Here is an 11,609-nt window from a genome sequence, read left to right on the forward strand (position 1 = left end):
CTGGGTGCAGTGGCTCAAGCCTGTAATCCCAGCACCTTGGGAGGCCGAGGTGGGTGGATCACTTGAGGTCAGGAGTTTGAGACTGAGAGGTGACAATGTGCTAGCAGCCCTCACTCACTCTCAGCGCCTCCTCAGCCTCGGAGTCTGCTCTGGCCGTGCTGGAGGAGCCCTTCAGCCTGCTGCTGCGCTATGAGGGCCCCTCTCTGGGGCTGGCCGAGGCTGGAGATGGCTCCCTCTGCTCACCGGGAGGTGTGGAGGGGGAGGCACGGGCGGGAGCCAGGGCTGCCCGCTGAGCTCACGGGCTGGCGCAGCCGGGGTTCTGGGTGGGTGCCGGCTTGGCGGGCCCTGCACTTTGCGTGGCGGGCCTCGGCCTGCTGGGCTTGATAGGGGGAGGAGCTCCCTCTGGGCTGCCAGAGTGCCTGGGCTAAGTGCTGCAATAGTCCCATGGCAAGTGCCATTGAGAGGTGAAGCCGGTGGGGCTTCTGGGATGTGGGGACTTGGAGAACTTTTCTGTCTAGCTAAAGGACTGTAAACGTACCAATCAGCACTCTGTATCTAGCTAAAGGTTTGTAAATGCACCAATCAGCGCTCTGTGTCTAGCTCATCTGGTGGGGACTTGGAGAACTTTTGTGTCTAGCTAAAGGATTGTAAACGACACCAATCAGCACTCTGTGTCCAGCTAAAGACTTGTAAAGGTACCAATCAGCACGCTGTCAAAACGGACCAATCAGCTCTCTGTAAAACGGACCAGTCAGCTCTCCGTAAAATGGACCAATCAGCAAGATGTGGGTGGGGCCAGATTAGGGAATAAAAGCAGGCCACCTGAACCAACAGCTGTAACTCGCTTGGGTTGCCTTCCAAGTTGTAGAAGCTTTGTTGTTTCGCTCTTTGCAATAAATGTTCCTGCTGCTGACTCTAGGTCTGCACTGTGTTTATGAGCTATTTAACACTCACCACGAAGGTACACAGCTTCACTGCTGAAGTCAGCAAGACCATGAACCCACCCAGAGGGAGGAACAACTCCAGACACGCCACTTTTAAGAACTGTAACACTCACGGCGAATGTCTGCAGCTTCACTTCTGAGGCCAGCGAGACCAGAACCCACCGGAAGGAACAAACAACCCAGAAGCGCCGCTTTAAGAGCTGTAACACTCACCGCGAAGGTGTCTGCAGCTTCACTCCTGAAGTCAGCGAGACCACGAACCCACCAGAAGGAAGAAACTCCGGACACATCTGAACATCAGAAGGAACAAACTGTGGACACAGCATTTTTAAGAACTGTAACATTCACCGCAAGGGTGCGCGGCCTCATTCTTGAAGTCAGCGAGACCAATAACCCACCAATTCTGGACACAAGACCAGCTTGGAGAACAGGGTGAAACCCCGTCTCTACTAAAAGCACAAAAATTAGCCAGGTGTGGTATTGGGCACCTGTAGTCCCAGCTACTCAGGAGGCTGAGGCAGGAGAATTGCTTGAACTCAGCAGGCAGAGGTTGCAGTGAGCCGAGATCACACCATTGCACTCCAGTCTGGGCAACAGAGCAAGACTCCGTCTCAAGTGAAAAAACAAATTTCCATAGATAATTTTTTCTTAACCTTTTCATTTAGGTATAAAATATATTCAGTAATGGACAAAATGTACACTAATTTTAAGTGTATATAGGTTGATGAGTTTTTATATATATACACACACATACGCATGTACACACATGCACAATACATTCACCAGTGTAACCACTGTTAAGATACAAAACATGGCTGGGTGCGGTGCCTCACGCCTGTAATCCCAGCACTTTGGGAGGCCAAGGCAGGCAGATCATGAGGTCAGGAGATGGAGACCATCCTGTCTAAAACGGCGAAACCCCATCTCTACTAAAAATACCAACTACTAAAAATACCAAAATAGAAAAAAATAAAAACTAGCCCGGCGTGGTGGTGGGCGCTTGTAGTCCCAGCTACTCGGGAGGTTGAGGCAAGAGAATGGCATGAACCCAGGAGGCAAAGCTTGCAGTGAGCCGAGATTGCACCACTGCACTCCAGCCTGGGCGACAGAGCAAGACTGTCTCAGAAAAAAAAAAAAAGAAAGACACAAAACATTTCCATCATTCTCATACCTGCTCCAAGTCAATCCCTGCTCCAGAGATAACTACTATTCTGTCTGACTTTTGTCACTATGTAGGATGTACTCCTGGGCTCAAGTGTTCCTCACACCTCGGCTTCTCAAAGTGCTGGAATTACAGGCATGAGCCACCACGCCTAGCCAGTACTGCTTTTCATCTGGCTTCTTCACTTAATATAGTATCTGTGAGATGTATCTGTGCGCATCAGTAGCTTCATTTTGCAATATATGACATTTTATTTATCTTTTTTCCTATTGATCAACATTTGAGCTGTTTCCAGTTTTGGGCTACTTTAAAGAAAGCTGCTATGAACGTTCTATTTTTTTTTTTCCCCGAGATGGAGTTTCACTCTTGTTGCCCAGGCTGGAGTGCAATGGCATGTGACCTCGGCTCACTGCAACCTCCACCTTCCAGGTTCAAGCAGTTCTGCCTCAGCCTCCCAGAGTAGCTAGGATTACAGGCGCCTGCCACCAAACCCAGCTAATTTTTTGTATTTTTCGTAGAGACAGGGTTTCATCACGTTGGCCAGGCTGGTCTCGAACTCCTGGCCTCAGGTGATCCATCTGCCTCAGGCTACCAAAGTGCTGGGATTACAGGCATGCGCCACCATGCCTGGCCAACTATGAACATTCTTATACGTGTCTTTTGGTGAACTTTTTTCCACAGTATATACTTAGTATACTATAGAATTGCTAAGTTACTGAGTAGGTATGTCTACATCATTAAAGGATACTGCTAACAGTTTTCCAAAGTGGTTGTACCAGTGTACACTTTCATCGGCGCTGTGTGAGAGTTCCCATTGTTCCACATCTTTGCCAACATTTGGCATTTGTCAGTTCTGTCCAGTTCAGCCTCTCTAGATGAGAATGAAGTGGTATCTCATTGTATTTTGTTTTGCATTTCTATGATGATTAATGATGCTGAGCCTCTTTTCATAGACTTCTTAGCCATTTGTGTGAAAGATTTGTTCAGCTTCTTTGCCCATTTTGAAAATCAGCTTATGAGTCATTTTCTTTTTTGATATATATAATCTTTGACAATCTGTGACTTGATGAAAAAAATTCCGCATTTTAATGAAGTCCAATCTAACAATTTTTTTCTTACATGGTTATGGTTGGATATTTCCTATGGTGTCTTCTAAAATACTGGTTCTCAACTTTAGTCTCAGGATCCATTTATATTCTTAAACATTTTTGAGGAACCCAAAGAGTTTTTGTTTATGTGGGTTATATCTGTCAATATTTAGCATATTAGAAATAAAAATAGAAAATTTACGAATATGTATTAATACATTTAAAGATAATAAACTCATTACATAATACAAATAACATTTTATGGAAATAACTACATTTTCCCAAACAAAAATTGTGAGAAGATTGATGCTGTTTTACATTTTTGTAATCAGTTTTATGTCTGACTTGATAGACAGTAGCTGAATTCCCATATGGGTTTCTGCATTCACTTTGCTGCAGTATGTGTTTTGCTTCAAGTACTGTCAAGTGTCACTTAACAATGGTGATACATTCTGAAAAATGTGTCATTAGGGGTTTTTGCTGTTATGCCAACATCACGGAGTGTACTTACACAGACCTACATGGTATAGCCTGCTACACACCTGGGCTACAAACTTGTACAGGATGCTACTGTACTGAATACTATAGACAATTGTAACACAATGGTAAGTATTTGAGTATCTAAACATATGTAAACATAGAAAAGGTACAGTAAAAATATGGTATAAAAGATTAAAAAATGGTACACCTATATATAGGGCACCTACCATGAACAGAGCTTGCAGGACTTGAAGTTGTTCTGGGTGAGTCAATGAGTGAGTGGTCAGTGAATGGGAAGGCATAGGACATTACTCTGCATTAGACTTTATAAACACTGTACACTTAGGCTACACTAAATTTATTTTCTAAAAAAAAATTTTCTTCAATGAAACAGCTTACTATTACATTTTTACTTTTAAACTTTAATTTTTTAACTTTTTTACTCTTTGGTAATAACAGCTTCAAACACAAACACATTGTAAAGTTGTACAAAAATATTTTTCTTTGTATCGTTATTCTATACTTTTTCTATTTTAAAACTTTTTTATTTTTTATTTTCTTTTTTGAATTTGAATCTGTCATTTTTTATTTTCTTACTTTTTAAACATTTTGTAAAAAACAAAGACACAAACATATACATTAGCCTAGGGTCAGGATGGTCAATATCACTGTCTTCTGCCTCTCCATCTTGTCCCACTGGAGGTCTCCACGGGCAATAACAGACAGGGAGCTGTCATCTTCTGTGACAATAATGCCTTCTGGAATATCTCCTGAAGAACCTGCCTGAGGGTGTTTCACAGTTAACTTTTTTAAAAAAATAAGTAGAAGGGGTACACTCTAAAATAACAATAAAAAACTATGGTATAGTAAATACATAAATCAGTAATACAGTCATTTATTATCATTATCAAGTATTGAGTACTGTATATAATTGTATTGCTGTACTTGGATGTGACTAGCAGCACAGTAAGTTTGTTTACACCGGCATCACCACAAACACATGAATAATGCCTTGTGCTAGGGCGTTATGATGGCTATCATGTCACTAGGCAATAAGAACTTTTCAGCTCCATTATAACCTCATGGAGCCAACATCACGTATATTCAGTCATTGAGGAAAATGTCCTCATATAGCACATGACTGTGTATGAAGAAAATGTAAACTCAAACTAAAATATGTAGTTGAAGAGGGAAGAACATTTTAGTAGCCTTTTTAGATAATTGTGGATATTTTTCTCCAATACTATACCAAAACTCAACAAATGGTAGCTCCCCAAAATTAGTTGCAATGGCATTTGAAACCGTATCAGTAAACTTTTCATGTTGCGTTACATTGAAATCCATTGGTCTATTTTGCACTTGAATGGATTTTTTTTACTCATGCATGATTTTGTAACAGCATGCCTTGGCCATTTGGAAAATATTGGTTCACTGAATTATAAAAACCTTCCAAACACTGACACATTTCATTATATAATTATTAATAAATACATATACTATTCATTAATGTCACCACTCATCTCATCGGAGGAGTCTTAGTGGGAACCTGTCAAGCTCACAGTGGTAAATACTGTGATGGGCTCGTTTCATTCATTTTTGAGAAAATGCCTGCCAAATATTCAAGTCTAAATAACCATAGATTTTAGCCACTCTTTTTTTGTTTTTTTTGAGACAGAGTCTCTCTCTGTCACCCAGGCTGGAGTGCAGTGGTGCAATCTCTGCTCACTGCAGCTTCTGCCTCCTGGGTTCAGGCGATTTGTGTGCCTCAGCCTCCTGAGTAGCTGGGACTGCAGGTGCATGCCATCCCCCAGCTAATTTTTGTATTTTTAGTAGAGACAGGTTTTGCCAGGTTGGCCAGGCTGGTCTTGAACTCCTGGCCACACTTAATCCACCCACATTGGTCTTCCAAAGTGCTGGGATTACAGGTGTGAGCCACCACGCCCAGCCAGCCATTCTTTCCACTAAAAATAGCAATCTATGAAACAGTATTCTATGAAAAAAAGCCACTATTTTCTCCCACAATTCAAACAATTGCCCTAGTGCTTTCCCTTGAGCTAACCATTATACTTTGGTCTGCAACAGAAGTATTTTATGTTTGCTTTCCATGTGGTCCCAGAATACAAAATACTAATGTAATGTTTAAAGATAATATTAAAAGGAAGTGTACTTAAGAGTCAAATTTTAATAAAATTAATACATCTTATTGCTCCACCAAGGACATTCTGAGGTGAACTTTTTTTTACTATGAGTTTATGATGATCATTAGGACAGTCATGATGCCGCTGCCTTGATTCATGCTAAAGGACCAGCAGTTTTACCCACCATTGCTTTTACACTGTAAGCGCGAACATCAACACAATGTATAGGCATGCCACATCTTAGGACTAGCATAAAAAATACTTTTGACCTCATGGACTCCTAAAAAAGATTTCAGAAAACCCCAGAGATTCTGGGGGCCACATTTAAAAACCACTATTCTAGGATCTTTAGTGTTTTACCTTTCACAATTAGGTCTAGAATCCATCTCAAATTAATTTTTATGTGTGCTTTGAGGTAAGGGTCTAGTTTTCCCCCTCCCCCTACAGATATCCATTGGCATCAGCACAATTTATTGAAAAGACAATCTTTTACTCACTGAAATGCAATTGGCAGCTTTGTCATCAATCGACTATGTGTAGTCTATTTCTGAAATTTCTGTTTCCTTCCATCAGTTTACCGTCTATCATTGTGCCATTATCACACTGTTTTAATTACCAAGTTTTACACTAGTTTTTTGGTAGTTTAAGTCTTCCAACTTTGTTCTTTAAGATGGTCTGGGCTATTCTAGGATCTTTACATTTATGTAATTATTATATTAAATACTATATAAATTTTAGAATCAGTTTGTCAATTTCCAACTCTCCTCAAAAAATATCTGCAGTGATTTAAGTTGCAATTGCATATCTCTATAGATATATCTGAATGGCATTGCATCCTTTCTGCTTTTTTTTTTTTTTTTTTTGAGACAGAGTCTCGCTCTGTCGCCCAGGCTGGAGTGCAGTGGCGCAATGTCAGCTCACTGCAAGCTCTGCCTCTGGGGTTCACGCCATTCTCCTGCCTCAGCCTCCCGAGTAGCTGGGACTACAGGTGCCCACCACCAAGCCCAGCTAATTGTTTTTTGTATTTTTAGTAGAGACGGGGTTTCACCATGTTAGCCAGGATGGCCTCAATCTCCTGACCTCGTGATCCGCCCGCCTCGGCCTCCCAAAGTGCTGAGATTACAGGCATGAGCCGCTGCGCCCAGCCCTTTCTGCTTCTTTTGAGCTCCTTTAATTTATCCCAGCAACATTTTATAGTTTTTGGTGGGTAGCTTTATTGCTTAGTAATACACTGGCAGGGAATACCACTAAAATGTTGAATAATTATCATTCTTGTCTTGTTTCTAACTTCAGGGGTATATCATTAAGTGTGACAGCTGTGGGGTTTTGGTTTTGGTTTTTTTGTAGATGTGCCTTATCATATTGAGAATGTTTCTCTATTTTGTTTAGCATTTTTGCCATAAATGGATGCTGAATTTTATTAACTGTTTGAGTTACTATATGCTTTGTTCCTTTATTCTATTAATACAACGAGTTGAAAAATTGATTTTAAAGTGCTAAAACAACTTAGCTTTCCTGAAATAAACACCATATGATGATGATGTACTATTCTTTTCCTATATCACTAGATTCAATTTGCTGACATTTTGTTTAGCATTTTCATACTTATGTTTATTCAGGATATTGGCCTATAATTTTCTTTTACTGTAATGTAAAAGTTTTGATATTGAGGTCATGTTAACTTCCTAAAGCAAGTTTAGAAGTGTTCCCTCCTTCTCTAGTTTATGAATTTGAGTAGATTGGTATTACTTCTTCCTTTGATAGTTAGAGGAATTTACCCTTGAAATCACTTGAGCTTGAAATTTTCTTTGTAGGAAGATTTTTTTAAAAACCAACTTTACTGAGATATAATTCACCATAAAATTCACCCATTTAAAGCATACAATTCAACAGCTTTTAGTCAATTCACAGAGTTGTGCAACATTACCATGATTAATTTTAAAACGTTTTCACCACTCCCAAAAGAAATTCCACACCCATTAGCAGTCATTCCTCATTTTCCTCCAAAGCCCCCAGCCCTAGATACCTACTAATCTACTTTCTGTCTCTATAGATTTGCCTATTCTGGACACTTCATAGAGATGGAATCCTGTAATTTGTAGTAGGAAGGTTTTAAATACTAGATTCCATTTCATCAGTAGGTATAAAACTATAAAGATTTTCTATTATTCTTGTATCTATTTCGATAAGTTGCATTTCGCAATAATTTTGTGAATTTCCTCTACGTTGTCAATATTATTGGCATAAAGTTGTAAAGAATATTTTATATTTTTAATATCTGTATAATGTTTTGTGATGTCCTCTTTTACATTCATGATATTGATCATTCATATTTATCTTCTTTTTTCCTGGTCTTTTTTTTTTTTTCTTTTTTTGAGACAGGGTACCATTCTGTCACCCAGGCTGGAGTGCAGTTGCGCAATCTCAGCTCACTGCAATCTCCACTGCTCGGGGTCAAACGATTCTCCCACCTCAACCTCCCAGGTAGCTGCAACTACAGGAGTGCACCACACTGGGCTAATTTTTGTATTTTTTGTAGAGACAGGGTTTCACCATGCTAGAATTACAGGCGTGAGCCACCGCATCTGACCTCTTTTTTCTTTTTTGGCCTTTTCTAAGTATTAACTTTTTGTTTGTTGATTTTCTCTGTGAGCTATCTGCTTTCTATTTTATTGATTTCTGCTCTATTATACTTTGACTTACATTGGACTTAATTTACTATTTTTGCAGCTTCTGGAGATGGAAATGGAAATCACTGATTTTTTCAAATTCTCTTTTTTTACATAGGTATTTAAAGCTATACATTTCCCTCAAATTAATGCTTTAGCTACATCACACAGCTCTCTCTCTCTCTCTCTCTCTCTCTCTCTCTCTCTATCTCTATATCTCTCTCTCTTCCCCCTTATCTCCCCCCCACTCTACCCAAACATTAGAGACTTCTTTCAGGTGGTGAGCTACCTCACCCAGGGACTCCTCACACTTTGTAAGTTTGTGTAGTCCTGAATGAGGAATAAACGTTTGAATTACTTGTGGCCTCTGGTTCTTATGTAGTGTGTTTGACATCCAACAGCTTTAAAGGGGTGGGAACAGCAGACCCAGCAGCAAAGTCAGGCCATAATAATCTGATTTTACTATAGCCATATTAGCTTTCTTTTGATTAGCATTTACATATCTTACATATCTTTTTCCATCCTTTTACTTTTAATCTGTTTCCTTATAATTAAGGTGGGTTTTTTGTGCTTTTTGTAAACAACATATAGTTGATTCTAATTTTTGTAATTCAGTCTACTTTTAAAATTTTAAATGGCTATTTCAATGTATAATATACTGATATAGATGGTTGTAAGTCCATCATTTTGCTATTATTTTTCTATTTGTTCTGTGTTTTGTTTCATTCATTTTTTCTGACTTATTTAAAAGTGTGTCCTTAAATATTTAATTATTTGATTAAATACATTGAATAATCAAGCATTTTGTTATTCCCTTTACCTTCTCTATTTTATCTTATCTATTAGCATTTCAGTTTTGCCCTATTTTATTATTCTTTTGAAATTATAATACAGAACCTTGATTTATTACCATCTACCTTTAATTATCATTTTCTACAAGTTCTCAGCAATAAAATATCCACACCAGTTTTACTTCATTTATCCTCTCACTTTGTCTTATTATTGTAATATATTTTACTTCTGCATTTGCATAAGCCTTACAAGACATTGTTATTGTTTTAAATCTCAATATTCTTTTATATTTGCCAATAATTTACCCTTTCAAGCCCTCTTCACTTCTTTCACCTGGGATCATTTTCCGGCAAACCAAATAACTTCCTTTAAAATTTCTTGTAGTGCTGGTCTACTGGTAAAACAAAATATTGCTCAATGTTTGTTTGTAGGAATATGTGTTTCTCTTTCAGTTTTTAGGGAATTTTCATAATTTATAGAATTCCATGTTGGTAGGGTTTTTTTTTTTTTTTTTGTCCTTTACTTTTAAGATGCCATTCCACTGTCTCCTGGCTTCCATTATTTTTGTTATAAAGTCAGCAGTCCTGTTGTTGCTTCTTTGAAGGTAATGTATCTTTATCACCCAGGTGCTGTCAAATTTTCTTTTTTTCTTTTTCCTTTTTTTTTTGACATGGAATCTTACTCTGTCACCCAAGCTGGGCCAAGTAGCTGGGATTACAGGTGCCCACGACCATGCCCGGCTAATTTCTGTATTTTTAGTAGAGACAGGGTTTCACCATGTTAGCCAGGCTGGTCTCGAACTCCTGACCTCAAGTGATCTGCCTGCCTTGACCTCCCAAAGTCCTTTATCTTTAGAGTTCAGATGTCTGGTTATGATGTATAGGTGTAACTTTCTTTACATTTATCCTACTTGTGGGTTCACCAAACATCTAGAATCTATAGTTAATATATCAGTTTTGAACATTTTCACCCATCAAATATTACTTCTGTCCAATTCTCTCTCCTCTGTTTGAGGCTCTAGTGATACATAAGTTGGATATTTTGACAGTGCCCCACACATATCTTGCATTTTGATCACTCTTTTCTATCCCTTTTTTTTCTCTGTGCTTTGGTTTGATTTCCTATTGACCGATATGTGTACTTTACTACAAATTTATTTAAGAATTTCCTGGCTGGGTGCGGTGGCTCATGTCTGTAATCCCAGCACTTTGGGAGGCCAAGGCAGGTGGATTACAAGGTCAGGAGATCGAGACCATCCTGGCTAACACGGTGAAACCCTGTCTCTACTAAAAATACAAAAAAATTAGCCGGGTGTGGTGTCGGGTGCCTGTAGTCCCAGCTACTCGGAAGGCTGAGGCAGGAGAATGGCGTGAACCCAAGGCAGAGCTTGCAGTGAGCCAAGATTGCACCACTGCACTCCAGGCAGGGTGACAGAGTGAGACTCCATCTCAAAAAAAAAAAAAAAAAAAAAAAAAAGAATTTCCTAATTTCACTTTTCCAGCTCTAGATGTTCATTCTATTCTTTTTTCCCATTATTTGTCAGGTTTATTGAAGTATAACTTACACCCAAAATCCACCCAACAGAGTACAATTCTGTGACTTTTAAGAACACAAGATATAGAACATCTCCCCCCATAATTTGTTCCTCTTTGTAGTCAACCCTTCCACCTTCCCCCAGCAACTGTTTTCTGTTCCATTTCTTTTTTTATAAATTGTAATTCTCTATTTTTAACCTATTTTAAAACTTTTCCATTTTAACATATTTTTACAGTTATTTTAAAGCCCTTGTCTGTGCATCTTGATTGTCTGTGGGTCTACTTATACAATCCGCTTTTCTTTCTGTTTTTTGGCCACATTTCCTAGATATTCTATGTATTTTCTGGGGATTGTATATAAAAGAACGTTAGAGATTAAGGTGGATGGTATTTTCCACCAGAGAGGGTTCATGTTTCCTTTGTTAGGCAGAGAGTATTGAGCTGTGTGAGAGCTGGGATGTAGCTTCAGTTAGATTCAGTTTGCCTCTGGTTTTGAATGTCTTGAGAATGACACCTGCTCCCTCTAGCAGGACTTTGTCTCCTAAGCTTCACGAAACTATAGGTGCTTTCACTCTGCCTTTTCAGCCCAGACTTATCCAACATCCCCAGGGGAAAAAAGACCAGAGATCTCAGTTTACCTAGAAATGGAATTTCTCTGTGGAATTTTGTTCAGATAGTTCTCTTATATTTGTAATTGCTGTTAATTCCAAAAACTACACTATAACTTTTAGGGAGATTAAATTCAAGCACAGTGTTTGCATCTTTATGATTTATATGTCTTTCGTGGCATATTAGGGCTTC

The sequence above is a fragment of the Pongo pygmaeus genome, chromosome 2 (genome assembly GCF_028885625.2).
Source record: "Pongo pygmaeus isolate AG05252 chromosome 2, NHGRI_mPonPyg2-v2.0_pri, whole genome shotgun sequence".
In the NCBI taxonomy this organism is placed as follows: Eukaryota; Metazoa; Chordata; class Mammalia; order Primates; family Hominidae; genus Pongo; species Pongo pygmaeus.